The sequence below is a fragment of the Chinchilla lanigera genome, unplaced genomic scaffold (assembly GCF_000276665.1).
Source record: "Chinchilla lanigera isolate Chin_1 unplaced genomic scaffold, ChiLan1.0 scaffold00054, whole genome shotgun sequence".
In the NCBI taxonomy this organism is placed as follows: domain Eukaryota; kingdom Metazoa; phylum Chordata; class Mammalia; order Rodentia; family Chinchillidae; genus Chinchilla; species Chinchilla lanigera.
This window is the reverse complement of record NW_004955455.1, coordinates 343,621-357,404: the sequence shown is the minus strand read 5'-3', so window position 1 is coordinate 357,404 and position 13,784 is coordinate 343,621. Positions and strand designations below refer to the sequence as shown.

Genomic DNA, 13,784 nt, shown 5'->3' with positions numbered 1-13,784 from the left:
TCGCTTCACAACCCAAAAATATTCATATAAAACGGTTAAAAAGCTGTAAAATAATATAACACAACAAAGAAAATACAAAATATAAGGAAAATTAAATTAACTTGCACTTACCTTGAAAACCTTTGTGGCTAGTGTGAGGGGGAGGAAAGCAAGGTTATTCTGTGGGATGAATTTCATCATCACTAATTGAATCACTGCTATCTATTGGCTCAATAGAATTTTTTCTCTTCATGCAACTTTAAGAAGGGACCTATCCAGTGACACTTGCTTTTGACTCCTTTTGAGGATTTTGTGGAAATGTGACATTGCATTGTTAAACAGATTCGTTGCTCACACAGCCTTATTTGGGTGGTGCTTTGTATAAAATTTTGCACTGTTTCTCACATTTACACAGCTTCCTAATCTCATTTGAAGTGAGACTCCTCTACCTTTCTCTCCTCCTCCTCTGGAGAGGAGATCTCCATAACCTGTTACTGTTGGGAGCTGATCACCTACAATCCTGCAGTGTCCAGAGTTAGTGGAACCATCGACTCAATTGTGATCATGTGGCATTCTGCATCATGTACTACTGGTATTGCAAGACATCACACATTTATCGAGTTAAAATTTATTAGAAATGTTTGCTTGTCTTGTAGAACAAGTTACTCACAATCCAAGCACTTTTGACTCCAACTGTTCACAAGTGTATCCAATACGTTTTTCTTTTCTTCTTCTTCTTCTTCTTCCTACCTCTTTTTCTCTTTGCCTTCCTTCTCCTCCTCCTTCCTCTTGTTCTTCTTCTTTGCTTTGGTTACCAGTTTATTAAATAACAATGTTTGTTGTAACTAAATACATTATATAACTAATAACTAAATACGCTATAACTAAACACTATAATAACTAAATATACTATATTTGTACCTTGTTCTCTAGTTTTTAAAAAACTGTTCATATACAGACTTGGTAAAAATGTACTTTATAGAAAACCATCTGCAAAACTAAAATGAAAATAATGCACATATTATCCATACATTAGACTGCTAAATTGTGGGAATTATTTTAATTTAATTCATACAGGTGATCATGAAATATTAGGTGGTTTAATTTTCTTAAATCTGGTACCAGATATAACCTTAAAGAGACCACGGTCTGTCGCAGCTGCTTAATTTAGAGGTTCAGATTCACAAACAACAAAGGCCTTTAACACCAAGGTAAAAGCAATAAAACAAAGTTTATAAACCATTAATTGACACACACACTATTACACAGAAGAAAGAGAAAGTATAGAAAGAAAGTTACATCCCCAGTTCAGAAGAGCTTTAACAACTAAAATTCCAATTCCAATGCCAGGGAATCCTGTTACACAGCTTTCGGGGTTGTGATTGGCAAGGATCAGGCACAGCGTCCTCTCCATGGGTGAGATTCCAAAGAACCCTACTAGTGAGGCCCCTTAAGTAGCAGTTGAGACAAAAGTGGCAGTGTCCCAATAGTGTGTGTGACTGGAGGCAGGGACTATGTGGCCCCTGAAAACTGGCCATACTCCCAGGGGAATAAGCATCTGTGTTTTCTAGATAGGTAAGAGGGACTGTCCTTGGGAGCTGGCAGCTCATGAGGGGGTTCCTGTTCATGTCAGGATGCTCTGCCGGGCACCCCAACATGTAATCTTTAGAACAAGGCCACGACACTGTGTTATGAACAAGGACATTCTTTCTATCCTCAATTTTAACCCTTTACCAAGCCAAGATTTTAAAAGTGTTAATGTTGAAAGGTGGTACAAAAATATCTAAAATAAAATAAAATAGATATCCATAAAATAAAATAAAATAAATAAAAGTAGGTCACTAAAAGGTATATGCAAGATACTCCAGTGTTTCAAGAAATAGAACAAAACACTTTCTTTTTTACAGATACATTTCTAGATCCATTCTCCATGCATTTTCTCTCCCTTTCAGAGAATTCTTTGTGCAGACTGATGAGATGAAAAAATCAACTATTTTTTCCAAAAGAAAACAAAGTAGAGCCTATTTACAAAAAAAACACAAAAGAATTTTATGTAAAGTATTACTGCAGAACTAATTTAAAGGAAATCTGAGGGACAGATTATACTTTTACTTCTACAAATAGAGGTCCTTTCCCCTAATTTCCACAAGAAATACATTTTACAAGGCATGGACTATACAGTGGTACACAATGCAAAGACAGAAACAAAGAGATTTGTAAATTATTTATATTTCCAGCAGTTGAGACAATATATTTGAGTTCTGAGGTTACCTCTAGGGGTGAAACCACAACCAGCCATTCAGCAGCCAGAATGCTCCAATAACTGAGTACCTAATCATTTCTCTTTTAGCACGTTCTCCTTTTTCCTCCTCCAGTTGTAGATGTCTATTTAGTTTGATTACTTGTCATCTTAATGAAGCTGCATCTACAACGGTCATGTCATCTGACATTCCTTCAATTGCTGTGTGTACATTTGAAAGGCCATACCTGACGCTGTCATCCTGAGGACTAGAAGTGGTGACAGCAGACTACCAATGGTCTTTCCCAGTGTCTTTCATTTTGTCTTCTTACAATGAATCTTTTCTGAGCAGCTGTCCATTTTGGCAAACAGCATTTTCACTCACAGAGCGCTCTTTTTCTAGTCTGCCAGCTGCATGGATTTCATCATTTTGAGGGATTGGAGGAGGTCTTTCTAAATCCACAAAATCTAGTGGTCTTGCAAATAGCATAAGTACATGCAGTGGTGTTTTTAGTGCCAGAAGTTTAAACGGAATCTACTGAATAAGGTCAAGATCTGCTGGTCTTGAAAATGAGATAACTTCATCATTTTCCTGCTACAACAATTCTCTCCGGAACTTGCGTTATCACACCAGCATTTGGAACTCCTTCTTGGAATCCTTGTTCCAGGTCAGCATTTGGTGGTGCTACTTTTAATTTTTCTGGGACCCTCATTCGCTGACTGATACTTTCTGTGTGTTCCATTTCATGCTGAAGTCAGCGACTAATTTCTGCCATCTCAGCAGCACTGGGAAAAGGAAATGCTGCCCCATTAACCTAAGTACTGCTTGCTGTCTGGCACTACCTACTTCTGTGCTTTACATTAAATCTTTAACTTGCTTCACTGTGCATGCGCTGGATTTGGAGCCACTTTTGTCCTCCAGGCTGTCTGGAGAGTCCTGGAGAGGGCCACCACCTGTCAGCTGTCAGGGCACTTGGGTGGGCCCTCTCAAAGACCATTGGATGAGCTCATTGGGCAGCCTGGGCAAAACACCACGGAGCAGCCTGCAGCAGACTGGGAGATGTTCTTAGCTTCAAAGTGTGTTTCGAACTTTCAAAGATAAATTGCCAGCACTCTGGGAAGCCAAGGCAAGAGAATTACAAGTTTGAGTCCAGCCTTGGCAACTTAGCAATACCCTGTCTCAAAAAAACAAACAAACAAACAAACAAACAAAAAAGCCAGGCATGGTGCATTCCTATAATCTCAACACTTGGGAGGTTGAGGGAGGAGGATTGCCACAAGTTCTGGGCCAGCCTAGGATACATAGCAAAATCCTATCTCAGAAAAGCAAACAAATCAAAATTTAAAAAAAAAAAAAGACAAAAGGGCTAGGGATGTAGCTCAGTGTGAAGGCCCTAGATCCAATAACCAGTAGAGCCAAAAGGAGAAGGAGAGGGGAGGAGACAAAGGAGGCAAAGGAAAAAAGAGAGCAAAGCTAGTTTGCTAGGGTATAACATTTTCTCTTCCATATAAGAGGAGGTAAAGATGGGACTTTTTGAGTCAGGAAGTCATTGACAAACTACAGCGAGGTACTCATGTAGCATTATGATATTTTAAAAATGAATCCTGCACATGGTTTCCTCTTTTAAATAGCTATAAAACACTTGTGTACTATGGCAGCACACATGCAAATATAAGGTCATCTTCCAAGGAGTCACTGCCAAATCCGAGTTCAGTTTCTTTTGTAGCAAAAAATGCCCCCCACCCAGCCAGTACACTTCAGTTTGTTAGTTGCCCAGGTAATAGTTCCTGTTCTAGTTACAGTTGCTCCTGTCTCTTAGAAATGGCTGGTCACTGTGATGCACATTGTATAAACCAGTCCACAATTGACAAGCCATTCTGCCTCTGTATTTGCTGCTTGCTTATCTCATATAAGACCTAGACCACCAGAGATCAGGGACTGATATTTTGGTTTTTTCTTTTTTTCTTTTTCTTTTTTTTTTTTTTAGGGCCTGATATTTTGGGAATGATCCCAATCAGTGCCCATGGATGTAAATAAATCTGCCTCCAAATCCTCAGTGTCATTTTGGTGTTTTTGCTTGCTGTTGCACTTTAACACTTGTTTTCCTAGTTTCACGGAGAGACCTTTTAAGACCTACAAAACTCTCATGAATGCAGATCTTTTAAGCCATTGAATCTTTTGCTTGTCACTATTAAGCTGTAGAGAAAATTCTTCTCCATCCCAAGAGTTTTTGAGTCTTCCCTCTTTGCTCTGGGGTAGTTGGGTAGGGTGCTCACCTAAAAATGAATCATGAAGGAGGTACATCCAAATGAAAATGGTGAGGGTCTCTTGAGACACTTTTTTCCTGTATTTTTTTTTATTTTAAAGGGACACTTTTTTAAAGGAATGGTTTTATTTCATTTTCTTTATATATCTGTATTTTCTAAATGATCTGAACTAAACATGGGTTGCTTATTTAATAAGAAACAAAACAAGAAATAAAAATTGCATTTGTTTTTGTTACTAGAGATTAAGGAATGAAGTCAAGTAAATGGCAACAACACCCTAGGAAACAACAACCCCACCTAGTACCCTAGAAACTTTGTCTCTAACACTAATCTCCAAAATAGGAATCCAGGACTCCCTGGACAAATAGTTGATTATATGACAAGTCCAGAACACACACAAGATAAACCTGGAGGATTATATATAGTGCCAGAAAGTCAAGAAAGTGAAAGAGGGGAAAGGGGGAGAGAAAGAGGGAGACTGGGGCAGAGGCAGAGAGAGACAGAGAGAGACAGAGAGAGAGAGGCCTCCAGTGGTAGTATATCAAAGGGACATTAGAGTCAAATGAAAGGTGGTCAAAGATGGAACAATTTGAGCTGAAAAATAAACAAACTACTGTTTTATTAAAAACTCGAACTATGAAACAAATATCCATGAGTCCATGCTCATATTACTAAATTACTGAATATATTAACAAAGAAGGGGGAAGAGACAAAATATCTCGTGCAAAATAATTCCAAATAATCTGCATAAATCCTCCACACTGACTCCTCTCAAAAGCCTAAAGTGTAAACAACAAAGAAAAAGTGAAACCAGGGGCTGGGGATTTAGCTCAGTGGCACAGCGCCTGCCTGGCAAGCACGAGGTCATGAGTTCAATTCCCGGTACCAAAAATAAATAAATAAATAAATAAATAAATAAAAACAAAACGAAAAAGTGAAACTTCACAGTGAAGAAACCTGAAAAATGCTACTTCAAGACAGGGGGTCAAAGTCAACATCTACAGTCATCGGTCATGCACTTAGGCTTGAGAAAATGTAAAAACAAAAAAAAAAGGCACTGCCTCTGTGGCCTTTCTCCTACTTAGATTTAGTCAAAGACTAGGTATGCTATATCCTGTGGAGTGATATAGCTTCTGTGAGTTGTCAAGAGCTCAAATTTTGCTGTCTGCAGAGTTGCAAGTACTAACTCTGCAGTACCAACTGAGACAATGTTCAGTTTTGATAATTTGCTTGCAGGACTCCCAACTCAGTGAGAGTTGCTATGCTCTCTGCAGGGCTGCAGCTTGCTACAGTGAAAGGACACAGAGGAGAGTCAGTGAAGTAGGAAGTGCCTGGGGAAGGAGACAGAGGATCAGTCCAGGAATAGAGCTTCCCATGGTCCTCAACTCATGGAGCACCAACAGTGCTCTGTGACTGTGTGCTGAGAATTCCAACCATAGGCACTCACCTGAGCTTTGGTGTCTGAGGTTTTACCTGGGGGCCATTCACAGACAATTTTGACCCATCCTATGGCTCATTTTAGTTCCTCCAGAAGGTAAGTTGATGTCAGGAACCAAAGTCCCTACCATATACCACATTGTAGTAGTCAGTACTTACTTGAGAAAACAGATTTAATACAAGTTATACAAATATATAAAAATTTACAAGATTAGCTTACAATGGCTGCCCATAGAGTCTGGTGTGGAAGAGTGCAAAAGGTCTGTCTGCTCACTGGGGACCAAAGGATCCAGTCGAAGCCCTAGAGCTCAGTGTAGTGTCCCATGCAAGTCTATATCAGGAGGCCGAAGGGTCTGTGATGGGAGGTTGAAGGATCACTCTGGAGGCTGAAGAGTACTCTGGAAGCCAAGAGATGATATCCAAGGAGAAAGTGAAGACTGGAGCTCCTCCAAAGAAACAGAACCAATCCTTCCTTCTTTATTTCCCTTTTATACCATTCTGGTGATAATCCTCCCTAGAGTGGGGGTCTTCCACACCCAGAACTATGCTGAGCCAATTTAGCTGGGTGTTACTTACTCAAATTGACACAATCAGTCAACTATCACAATACTGTTAGAATAGACTATTTGGCTCAATCCAAAGCTCCTATGTAGCCGGGCGTGGTAGTGCATGCCTGTAACCCCAGCACTTGGGAGGCTGAGGCAGGAGGATCCTTGCAAGTTCGAGGCCAGCTGGGCTACAAAGTGAGCTCAAGGCCAGCCTGAACTGCATAGAGAGACCCTGTCAAAAAAAAAAAAAAAAAAAAAAAGTTCCTATGTAAACAAAGCATTCATCAGGCAAGATGTTCTAGGAACTTAGATCTCTTACCTCAGGAGCCAAGGGCAAAGGCAAGACTTCCCCTTGAGAGAGGTAGGCCCTTTACCACATACTATTAAAACAAAGGTGACTTTGCAATAGGGCCACGCAGCACACTGGGAAGGGAAATTTGGAGGGGATTGGCTCCCCCTGAGCCCTAGGGAGAAAGAAGTTTCACATATGCAGGAAATGAGAGAAAGATTTTCAAGAGAGGGGGAAAGAATGGAAATCTACATTCCATAGCTTTCACAATTAATTAAATATTTCAAAACAGTAAGTAGAGAGGATTTTGAATATTCTCAATACAAAGAAATGATAAGTGTCTTGAAGCAATAGATATGCCAATCACGGGGCTGGGGATTTAGCTCAGCGGCAAAGCGCCTGCCTGGCAAGCGCAAGGTCGTGAGTTCGGTTCCCGGTACCGGAGAAAAACAAAAACAAAACAAACAAAAAAAAGATATGCCAATCACTCCAGTCTAATCATCATACACTGTGTATATGGATTAACATGTCATACTGTGCTCCATAAATACAATTACTATTATCAATTAAACCTATATGTATAAGTACATATTATAATATACTGCATAATATAGTACCTATATTTGTATATACTTTTTAAAAATGTTAAAAAAAGTAAAAGCTCTGCCATAAGATCAGGAACAAAATAAGGATGCTAGTTTTTACCCCTCCTATTTAGCATCATCCTACAACTTCTAGCCCTACCACTTAGGCAGTATTTAATATATGAAGAAAATAATAAGCATCCAGGTTGGAAACACAGATAACACCATCATACATACAGAAGATGTTAGAATCCACATTTTAAAAAAACTATTAAAGCTCAAAATGAATTTAATGAACCTGCAGAATACAAGATCAGCACACAAAAATGAGTGGTACTACTATACCCTGGCAATTAGCAATCTGAAAAGGAAATGAAAAAAACAGTTTCACTTACAAAGCATCAAAAGGAATAAAAATTTTAGAATATAAATCTAAAGAGATGCAGGACTTGTATAAGGAAAACTATGAAACACTGCAGATTTTGTGCAATTTCATAGGTGCTACAAAAAACTGGCAAAAGAAATAAAATATACAAATAAATGGAAAGGCATCTTGTGTTCACAGATTGGAAGATACAGTATTAAGATGATAATGCTCCCCCAAAATATCAATAGTTTCAGTGAAGTCCATATAAATATCCTGTGTTAGTTGGCTGTCCCATGGCTGAGACATGCCAGTAATATGCAGTCCTCCCAGCTTGTTATGGCTTGGATGTAGATGTTCCCCCAAAGCCTCATGTGGTCATAGGTGGGGCTTTTTGGAAGTGACTGGATTTAGAGTGTGTGATGCTGGGATTAAGGATGTGATGCTGGCATTGATTCATGCTGCAATGCTAGGCTTAAGAGTACCTCACTCTGAATGTGAGTGCTACCTGCCTGGATAGGATGTAAAGGACAGAAACAGGGATGCTGTCATTACTTGTTGCTTGCTTCTTCTTTGCTATTTTGCTGCTTGCTGCCTTCTGCCTACCATGAACTGTTTCTCCTCTGCATTGCCCCTCTGCCATGTTACCCTGCCTTAAGCCAGCCAACTATGAACGGAAACTTCTACAAACTGTGAGCTACAATAAACTTTCCTCCTTTAATTTTGGGTGTTAGTTACTTTGTTTCAGCAATAAGAAAAGTAACTAAGACACAACTTTTGTGAGGAAGGGATTAATTTAGCTCATGGTTTTAGGAGATTCAGTCATAACTGACTGGCTCCAAGGCAGAAACATTATGGTATAAGGGCATGGCACAGCAAAACTGACTAACTCATTAAGATGACAATGCCAGGAAGCAGAGCAGGGAAATGTTTCCAGAGACAAACAGGCAGCAGGCCATATATAGCACGCAAGGTCACACCTCCATGACCCACCTAGACACATCCAAGAGGGTGCTTTACTAATCTGCTGCTTCTTAATCCAGTAAAGTTGCCCTATCAGGATTAACAGTCACAAACGCCAACATTCATTTTTTAGCAATGGAAAAGATGATCCCAAACATCATATGCGATATCAAGAGCTCTCTAATAGCCAAAATGATCTGGAAAAGAAGCTTGAAGTTTGATAATGTACAGTTTCCTATAGTTATCAAAACAATGTGATACAAGCATAAGTATGGTTATACAGACAACAAGATAGAATTGAGGGTCTGGAAAGAAACACAAACATCTCTCTTCAATTGATCTGTAAGATATTGCCAAAACCATTCAATGAGGAAATATATATAGTCTTTTCCATAAATGATACAGGGACTACTAGACATCTACATGTAAATGAATTTGGATACCATATAAATTAATTCAAAATATACTGGATAAGAACTACAGGCATTAAACTCTTAGAAGAAAATATAGGAATGTTTGTGGTCTTGGATTTGGCAATGATTTCTTAGCTGACATTAAAAGTAAAAAGAACAAAAAATAGATAAATTAGACTTCATAAAAATTTAAAACATTTTTGCATTACCTTAACAGGCTACTATCAAGAGACAGAGAAAATGATCCACAAAACAAGAGAAAATATTTACAAATCATTTGTGTGGTAAGAATCTAACTAGGCACAGTGGCCCATGCCTATAATCCCAGCACTCTGGGAGGCTGAAGCAAGAAGATCTCAATTTTGAACCTAGCCTGGGCAACTTAGCAATTAGTGAGATGCTGTCATAAAAGTAGAATTTATTTATTTATTTATTTATTTATTTTATTTATACAAGGAATCAAACTCAGGACCTTGCACTTGCCAGGCAGGCACTGTGCCACTGAGCTATATCGATGGCCTTAAAAATAAAATTTAAAACTAAAACTAAAAAATAGTGATCTAGTATCCAGAATATATCAAGAATTTGTACAATTCAACAAGAAACAGACAAACCATTTTAAAAATGGGCAAAAGACTTAACAGATGTTTTTCCAAAGAAGATATACAATGGCTCACAGGCATATGGTTTTCATATGTTGCCATTCAATCCCCATCTGGGGTATTAAGAGGGTAGAAATGTAATCAATTTGAAGATGGGCCCTTGGGGAAGTGATTAGTGGAGGTCCCATGATTGAATACTGGTGGCTTTATAGGAAGAAGGACAGAGACAAGAAGTGACACATATTTACCTATCACTCTTTTGCCTCCTGCCCTACACCACATCAGGATGCTACTAGAAAAAAGGTCATCCTTCTAGGGTGATGAAGATGATCTGGAACTAAGTGATGGCAATGAGGTTGTGCAACATCATGCATGCACTAAACATCACCAAACTGTCAGTGTTAAAATATCCAAGAGCCGAGGGGTGGCTCAGTGGTACAGCTCTTGTCTAGCTTATATAAGGTTCTGGATTCAATCCCCAGCACTACAAATAAATAAATAAAACATTAAAGTGGTGAGATTTCTGCTATGTGGATGCCTTGGTTACTTTTCTCTCATTGCTGAGACAAAATATCTGATGCCCAGATTTAAGGAAGGAAAAGTTTACTTGACTCACAGTTTGTGAATGTTTCAGTCCATACCCTCTGGCTCCAAGGCAGAGTGGCACATGGCAGAGGACAACAGTTCATGGCAGCAGAACACAGCAAAAGCAACAGAAGCAAAAATGGAGGAGCAGCAAGGGCAAGCCTCTTTCCCTCCCTTATGCAGGCTATCCACCCTAGAGCCTATGTAGCACTCCTACCCATAATCCGAGCATTGAACAATGAATCAATCATAAACTCTAGAAGTCTACCTCATGACTGCATGAGGCTTTAGGGGGACATCTAGACACAAACCATAACAGTGGATATTATTATAATAAATCAAAAAGAATTGCTGGTGGATAGACTGTGGGGTGAGAATGAGTGAGAGAATGATGAGAGGCACCTCATCACCCTTAAGGTGTGAAGAACAGAGGGACTTTTGAGGTCCTGCATAGCCACCTGTTTTGAGTCCCAGCTGCCTCCTTCCTCTCCTCTTTGTAGGCATGCTCATTCCACTTTGTTCATTTTGCACCTGTTCTTCCTCCTGCTGGGAGATCTTTCTCCAGTTCTTGGATTGGCTACTGTCCTCTTCATTCATGATACAGTCACGCTGTCACCTCCCCAAACACTTCTGCACCCCTGACTGACTCCTTTCCATCTGTTGTGTCCCAGCTCTAAAATTTTTTTCTTAAAATCCCTATTCCACGTGTACTTACTATCATTTCACCCACACACTTACTTGAGACAAATCATGAAAAAAAATCCAGCCCAGTTTAAATAAAAATGAAGTACAGAAAAGTAGAGATTAACAGTTCTTATCTACCTATGGAAGGAGGGAAGATTTTTTTTTTGGCCTTGGTTTTAGACATAGAAAAATAGACAATAGACATAGAGATGTATACAGTGAAGTCATCTCCTTCATCAGCCTGCTGTCCACCAAGGATGGCCATCAAAAGGATTATTAGTGTGCTCTTACAACTCCCCTGGAGACACCCACCTGCATTTCTTGGCTCCGGGGCTCCACAACTTCAGGGCTAGGGATCCCAGGAACCATGATCCAATCCTAGCCAGCCGTGCAGTCACATCCACATGATTAGCCTACCAGCACTGCTCCTTCTCCATCCACTGACAGTCACAAATCACACTCAGGCTCATGCTCAAGTTCATGTTGAAACCAATCACTGACCAAGGAAATAGGAGCACTGTGATTGTCTTAGACCAGTCATGACCTCCCCGTGATGGGAAAGAGGACTCCTCCAAAGCGTGTGCCCAAGAAAGGAGCTGGTTACCAGGACAAATTCAGTCTCATTAGGAAAAGGGAAAGGAGAGTGAATACTGAAGTGAAAACTAAGTCAGGGTTCTCTAAAGAAACAGAACCCAGAACCAAAGGATGACTGTATGCATTTGTATATGCTCCAACATGTACATTGTCATGCTTTGGTATCTATGGATTGGATTCATTCTAGGACCCTCCATGAGTACCAAAATCCACAGATATACAAAACAGGTATTCTTAGCCTATGCACACCTTCTTTCATGCTTTATATTAGCTTTAGATTATTTAGAAAGCCTAAGATGATGCAAATGCTATATACATAGTTGTACTGTATTATTTAGAAAATGACAGGAGGATCAAAAGTTCAAGCCCCTTGTGGGCCACCTAATGACTTAGCAAGACTATATTCACAAACAAAACAAAAAAAATTAAAGGGCTGGAGATGTAGCTTAGCTCTGTGTTGAATCCTCAGAACTACCCCCCCAAAAAAAGTAAAAGAAAGAAAAATGAAAAAGAACACCCAGCACCACCAAAAACAAAGAAAAAAGAATAAGAAAAAAGTCCGTACAAGTTCAATACAGATCCAACTTTTTCAGTCTATGATTGGTTGAGTCCACAGATGCAGAAACCACAGACACAGAGGACCCATTGTACACACACACACACACACACACACACACACACACACACACATATAAAGTGATATACTATAAAACACTGACTCACACAATTATGTAGGCAAAGATGTCTCAACATTTGCAGTCAGCAAGCTGGAGATCTAGGAGAGCTGGTGGCTCAGTTCCAGTCTAAGTGCAAAGGACTGGGACACCTGAAGAATCAAAAGTTTCCATCCAATTGCCAAGACAAGGGCCACTGTCCCAGCTGACATGACAGGATAGGAGGTCTTCTCTTTTACTCAGACTTTTTTGCTCTATTCAACATCTTCAGCTGATTGCATGAGGCCCACCACACCAAATCTCATCTAGCAACACCCTCACAGCACACCCAGAGGAGTGTCTGACCGATGTCTGGGTACCCTTCACCCAGCAGACACAGAAAACTAACCGTCACAGCAACAGGGAGCACTGTTCGCATTTGGATTTCTCTGTACTGTGAATGCTTTGGTTTGAAGTCAGCCTCTCTTACTGTCTAGCTACATGTTTATAGTTAAGCTGTTTAAATTCTCTGGGTCACCATTATAAAATGCAGACAAGTGGAATAGCCTAAATCATAGAGTTGATTGGAATGACATAATATGTGTGATGTTCATAGCACAGTATCAAACACATTGAGTGCTTGATAAATTGCAACTATTGTTATTATTATTATTACGGTATGGATTGTGAGGTCATGCATTTTGCCAGTTATCCATGTACTGCTAATTCCTCAATCTTTGCTCCTCTGAAACATGGTGCTTTGGAAGCATTTCTCACTTCAGTTGAGCACAGTGCTGAGCTTCCCAGATGGAAGACATTGGAGGGACTGTGTAGGAGGAAGCAGCCCCCGACTGGTTCCAGCTGCTCCATCATTGGTCAGTGGTGTCCTTGTGAGTCCTGGCCTAAAGGGCAGGGGTCAGTGGTGGGATTCTCAGATCCTGGGGAATTTTGGGGGCTCCAAGTAAACTGATCTTAGGTAATGGTGCCCTAATGGGAGCTTCAAGTCCTGGCTGATGGGAGCTTCCTACTGAGGGCAAACTCCTGGGAAAACTGCATTGTCATACGACCTGCATGTAGGGGAAGGAGGCACCTGTGTTCTGGCCTTTGATGGATGACACCGTAGATCTTGGAAGGCTCTCAATAAGAATGGTAAGAAAAATAGCAGCCGCAGTTAACTTTTACTGTTGTTGGTCTTTCTTCCCTGGGCCTGTACAGACAATATCACACTCAAGTATCAAGTCATTCTGAGCCCTTCTATGTCCACTTTAAAGATGCTAAAACTGAGGCTCTGGTTTTAATAGTACCCCCACCATCTTCCATTACTTTATTTCTGTATGCCTGGCACATAGGAAACCTTCAAAAGCCTAGGGGTTCTTTCTCAGCCCCATGCAGGGAGGGGTGGGATAGAGTGCACTGGGCCCACCGGAAGGAGGTGGGGTTGAGGGGAGAATCCTCCCGCGGGGACTCAGCCAGCAGGCGGTGTGGTGGGTGCAGACAGTGAGGCGGCCACGCGGGTCCTGACGTACGCACTCAACTTCGTCGCACATGATAAACACTCTCAGCACAGATGCGGGGGAGGGGA

General features: G+C 40.4%; 1 pseudogene; it reads right to left on the bottom strand.

The window, feature by feature from the left end:
* Positions 1–2,252: 2,252 nt before the first annotated feature.
* LOC102002996 lies at positions 2,253–3,027 on the bottom strand (annotated as a pseudogene).
* Positions 3,028–13,784: the final 10,757 nt, after the last annotated feature.